A 6,000-nucleotide genomic window follows, 5' to 3' on the forward strand; every position below is an offset into this window, starting at 1 on the left:
AAGAATCTCTAAACGCCGACCACAGTCCTGACCTTCTGAGCCTGAACAAACCGCTTGATATGCAAAACAGGTGAGATGGCCCTGTGAAGTTCAAGGGATTCGATTCCTTCACCGTATCTCACCAAAAAACTATGAATTCAGTGTTTGGATTATTCTTCTGGACACTTCAGACACACATCTAAATGGAAATTCCTCACAGACCTGACACAGCAGCTGCTTGTTAATTGAGCATCAGTATGAAGGCTGCTGGGAGGAATGTGTTTGTTTGGATAGTTGATTACACACACACACAGACTGAGCAGTCTGCAATTATTACAGCAGGAGGCCTAAACCTGTAAATAAGCCTATACAAATCCCAAAACTACTCATAGCGAGAAAACGCTACTTTTAAAGGTTGTTTCCATCAAGTGAGACATTGGTTCAAATCCCTGTCAAAGGTCTGAGATAGGGTTGTCAAAAGTTGTCAAAAGTACCGACTTCGTTACTGAAATTTTTAAAATGTGACGATACCAGCATTTCCCGCTAGCATTTTGAGAGCTGTTGAGCAGATTCTTAAACACCTCTGATTGGCCATTGTGTTCATGGACTCAGGCTTCACAACAACTCTGTGACTGTTCTTGAATGGCCCAGCCAGAGCCCTGACTTAAACCCAATTGAGCATGTTCTTCACCAAGCGCTTACACCAGTGGTTTTCAATCCTGGTCCTGGGGGACCCACCAGCTCATTAGGTGAGAGCTCCATGAACATCAGCTGAGTGTGTCAGATAAGGGAGACACAAAATGTGCAGTGCAGTGGGTCCCCAGGACCAGGATTGAAAACCACTAAATACACACGGGAGCGTTTGAATGCCGGATAGTCTATGAGCAGATATATTAGGGATCCACTGATAGACACGGCTTTCAAACGCTCCCGTGTGTAAGCGCTCGGTGAAGAGATTGAAGCGATGATCACTGTAGCCAATCACAGACATATCTGTTAGCAGCGTGAACACAATGGCCAATCAAAGGTGTATAAGAATCTGCTCAAGCGGGAAATGCTGCATGCTGGTATGGTCACATTTTTTAAAATACCGTCTGGTACCGAAGTAGGTACTTTTGACAACCCTAGTCTGAGACATAAGAACCATGACGCTACTAATAAGAGCTTCCATTCAATGAAATCATTCCTCTGAGAGCTGCTAATGTGCTAAAGCAGAGTGTAGTCTGCGCAAGAGGGATACAACTGGGTCAGCATCCACAGGACGTCTCACTGGGCACACAGGCAGTCATTTCCCCCCCAAATCTGTTAAAACCAATACTAATTTCTAATGAAGTGCTCATAGGACAAAAACAGCACACACATAAGCAAAACATTACAGCATTTTATATAAAATGAGCCATTATAACCGATTCTATGATTTATAAATGACATTTTGAAATCAAGTCAACATTAAACAGGTTTCACAACCCTCAGAATATTCAATGAGAAGAAAAAAACAGGGCGGTACCTGATTTTATCCATTGGGAATTGATTGGATTGTGAAAGGAGGCTTTACATACCAGAATGGAGCCAGGAGGTTGGAGGGATGTTTTGATTATAAAGACTAGTGATTTTGCAACCAAAAAATATTTGTGCGGCTGAAATATTGAGACGGCTATTTGCCGAATAACTTTACTATGATAACTTTTCATCTGTGAACACAACACCTTAAACAGCATACCAAATTTGATAATCCAATTACCCAAATTTAATTACAGAATTATGCGTTTCGGTAAAAATAATAATAATAATAGTTTTGGTGCATCCCTAATAAAGACAAACCTTTCTTTGTTTAGTATAACATGTACCAATGAATCACTCACAAGAAGTCCAGGAACATTTATTATGAAAGCAAATAATTTGGCTTTGAGTTGACCTTGACTTTAAGAAAAGAGGATTAGCAAAAGCACGTTTTGAAAGTTAAACTTGACACGCTGAATCTCAGCACTTAAAATGCATGACTAACCAATCACTGCTGAGCTGTGGAAAGCGTTGAGTTCTGAATCTGAACGCAATAAATGTGACAGATGAACCTGTTACGGACCAAGAAAAATACTCCTCAGGTGCTGTTCCCCTAAATAAGAGCTGAAGAAAATTTCATACGGTACTTCAAGCAGTCCAACTCATCAACAAAGTATTTTTTGGCAGAGATGCTCAATAAAAGAAGCTACGCCATATGTAACTATTACAATAAGATTTCCAGCTACTAAATTAAAAATGATTCCAACTGCAATCGATCTTTCATGACCAGCTAAGAGGGTTTGCCATTACCCACACACTCTAGCCTGAAGCACTCCCCAAAATGCTTTGGATGTCTGGGGGCGTTGGGTTGACTGGAATGTGCTGCTGCCTGCTACAATCAATTCAAACCAACTCATCAGATGCCTTCATGAGAAAAAGCTATGGATGCCATAGACTCAGCAGAGCCTATTCCGACCAACAGCAAAGGAAATTCTCTTGCCATTAAATAATGACACATTCTGAAGATGGACAGTGGATATTTTTTTTAATAACTACTATTTTGATACATACTTCTTACGGTGTATATATAGATAGTCTACATAAAATACATAAGTCAACATGTCCTGTGACATGCTACACAATAATGATCTATTCATAGAATAAATCAAAATGATGACATTTACCAGAGTCCTCTGATGTGGGACAGGCCCAAAATCACCACTTTAAAGGGAGGGCTTAAATCGGTTTAAAATGAGATAAATTTCATGCGAAATACTAGGCTGTCAATCATACCTAATAGAGCTCACTACGAAAATATACAAATAAAATAAACCTAGCATTTGTGTCTTTAAAGCTTAAAAAATGAGTCAATAGTCTAACCCTAACTTGACTCGGACGCTGGCACAGCTGCCATCATAATAATTTACACAACATACATAAAAGTTATTATGACTCGTCTATGAACGAAGATTGGCGACACGATACACTGCTATATTACTATTTTTCATTTAGGAAAAAAAGTTTTCAAAACTCCCGGTGGGCCTGAATTGTTATTTTCCGACAGAACTGACCACAGTCGAGCTGGGACACAATTCAGAAGAATAAACGACATCGAGCGAGGAGAGGACAATAACTTAAATGACATTTTTTACCTTGCGCTCCTCGGAGAACTTACTAGGATGTATCCGAATGAACGCAGACTGACGTCCTCGTTACAAAAAAAGAAAATAAACGCTTTATTGTTGTAGAAAAATCTCTGCTTTCCCACACCCCGGCAGCGGAGTAACGCTTGTGACTCCCAGGCAAGTCGAAACCGAACGAACGCGACGTGAAGCGGGAAAACAATACGCGGTCACGCCTTATTACAGTAAATTGCTGTTTTTCAAAATAAAAGTCTCGGGCAAAAACGGCTTTTGCTGAAGATTTTATTTGTAATGATTACACTGGTATTATTGATAAATACAAAATTGAAGGGTGGTGGAAGAAGAGGAAAGACATTTGTTTAAAGAAAAATAATTGCTTTTTGTAGTGGCATGTAGAAGTAGCTGAATAGTTTAAAAAAATCTGGACCACTAAAACAAAGGTTGCAGGACATTGCCAGATTTAGATTACCCAGATCAAAGGACTAGTATTGCAGTCTTCAAGAAGTTTGTTTACTCTGTCACTTTAAATGAAAAGCTTGGTTACAGTTAATTAAAAGGCAAATAATATCTTTATAATAAAGCACTTCCCTAATGTGTGGTAGTAATTTAGAAACCACAAACTACACATTCAAGCATAAATTAAGCTCTATCAGTCCTGTATCACTGTATTTAAAAGAAAATGAAAAAAAAAAAACATTTAAAAGAAGAAGAAGAAAAACAATCTTTGAATAAAAATATATGTGAATTAGCTCAAACCTTTTTATTTCACAAACACACGTCTTTTCTTTACGAAAGTAGCTATTTGCTTGGCATATATGTGTCTTCTTTTCAGAGACTAACTAAGCATGTAAAACATAGCCTACATAGACATATTGAAAGCAACATTAAAATGTAATCAGTGTAACTCTTAAGTTTATGTCTTTTGTCTGAGAATTAGCAAAGATAAATATTTATAAGCATTGATGCATGCATAATTTCCCTCAAAACGTATCTGCCAAAACACAATATGGGTCAACACAATCAGATGCAAAAACCAGCGTGTCAAATTTCTATAAACGTATAATATAATTGAATTGAGATTACAGGATTTTCAGCTCCATATTTTGTATTGTCCACAACAAGCCATAAGACCTTGTTGAATCAAGGTGAAATATGCAAATTGGTGTTCAATTTAATGATGAACGGTACAGAGACAGGACAACAAAATAATTTAAAAAATAATAATATTTTTATTTAGCAAAATAATACTTTTATTCACCAAAGAAATATTCAATTGGTCAAAAGTGACAGTAAAGACATTTATAATATTACAAATATTATTAAATATTACTATTTAATTTTGAATAAAAGCTGTTAAGCAGCACAACTGTTTTCAGCATTGAGAATAAAAAATGTTTCTTGAGCTCCAAATCAGCATGAGAATGATTTCTGAAGGATCATGTGACAGGAGACTGGACTAATAGCTGCTGAAAATTCAGCTTCGCAATCACAGGAATAAATTAATTTGAAAATATATTCAAATAGAAAACTGATATTTTAAATTGTAATATTGTATCGCAATATTACTGTTTTTACTGTATTATTCATCAAACAAATGCAGCCTGGATAAGAGATTTCTTTTAAAAACATTAAAAAATCGTATCAGCCCCAAACTTTTGAAAGACAGTGTGTATTTAACAAATGATTGATATCCGAATAATATAATATAATATAATATAATGTAATATAATATAATATAATATAATATTATATTATATTATATTCAGAGCTGGGTAGATTACTTACAAATTGTAATCCATTACTGATTCCAAATTACATGACAAATATTGTAGTTATGTAATCCATTACATTACACACAGTAATATAATCAGACCATTTTTATAGATTACTCTGATTACTTTTGACCTAACTCATTTATCATTTACATAGGATAATCTTGTACCATATTGATATAAAAATACAAAAAGTAAGAAAATATATTTAATTCATTGTTATTAACAACATGAAATACATTTAACATTGCATTATGTCAAAGTTTCACAAACTGGGGTTCGTGAAGGAACTGCAGGGGGTTTGTGGGTTTAATGAAAAGCTTAATAATTAACTAAATCATAAAAATTTTAAATTAAAACAGATCATTTTAAAATAACATAAATCAAAATAAAAATGAAATAATGTCATGTGACCATTAACCAACGTCAGAGAACCATGAACATGCAAATGTTACTTATTAAAATATTTATTTAAAAATCTCAGGGGTACTTCAAGTAAATATATTATATTATATTATATTATATTATATTATATTATATTATATTATATTATATAGGTGAGAGATGTTCAGATGACAAAAAAGTTTGGAATCTCTGCATTACACAATGTGAATTTGTGCATTTTCGTGTGTTTGAAGCCTTCCAAAGACCTAGTAATACATGACTAAATAATACACTGAGTGATAACTCAAATAAATAATAAATTAATGCAATGTTGAAACTTCTTCAACCTGAATTGCCTTTTATAAATCAGTGGTCAAATGCTGTGTAGCCCTCTGACTAGTGACTGGTCTTTGTGTGAATGTCCACAAAACTGGCAGACTTTCTGAACATTTAAAAGATGAAAAAGAGAAATTATATTTCTATAATAATTACGGAGAATCAATCAATTATAAACAATTTATTGCTATTGTGTGAATAATAGGTAATCATGTATTCAATAAAAAAGTAACTGTAGTCTGATTACGAGTATTTTAAAACGCAATTACAAGTATTTCATTTTTGGAATCTGATTATGTAATCAGTTGCCCAGCTGTGGTTCTGCCTCTGCTCTGGAGGAGGCGTGGCTCTTTATTCTCCTAAAGCGAGTTCTCGGGACTGCCAGA

The 6,000-nt window shown here is 35.0% G+C and overlaps 1 protein-coding gene across 1 annotated transcript in view; it reads right to left on the minus strand.

Moving 5' to 3' along the window:
* Positions 1–3,214, minus strand: part of specc1lb (sperm antigen with calponin homology and coiled-coil domains 1-like b) — a 32,174-nt gene extending 28,960 nt beyond the window's left edge. The window contains exon 1 of the mRNA XM_016271173.1: positions 3,155–3,214. The gene's annotated coding sequence lies outside the window, so the exon portion shown is untranslated. The remainder of the gene's footprint in view (positions 1–3,154) is intronic.
* Between the last annotated feature and the right edge of the window lie 2,786 nt (positions 3,215–6,000).

Source organism: Sinocyclocheilus grahami, unplaced genomic scaffold (genome assembly GCF_001515645.1).
Source record: "Sinocyclocheilus grahami isolate Dianchi unplaced genomic scaffold, SAMN03320097.WGS_v1.1 scaffold61.1, whole genome shotgun sequence".
Classification (NCBI taxonomy): domain Eukaryota; kingdom Metazoa; phylum Chordata; class Actinopteri; order Cypriniformes; family Cyprinidae; genus Sinocyclocheilus; species Sinocyclocheilus grahami.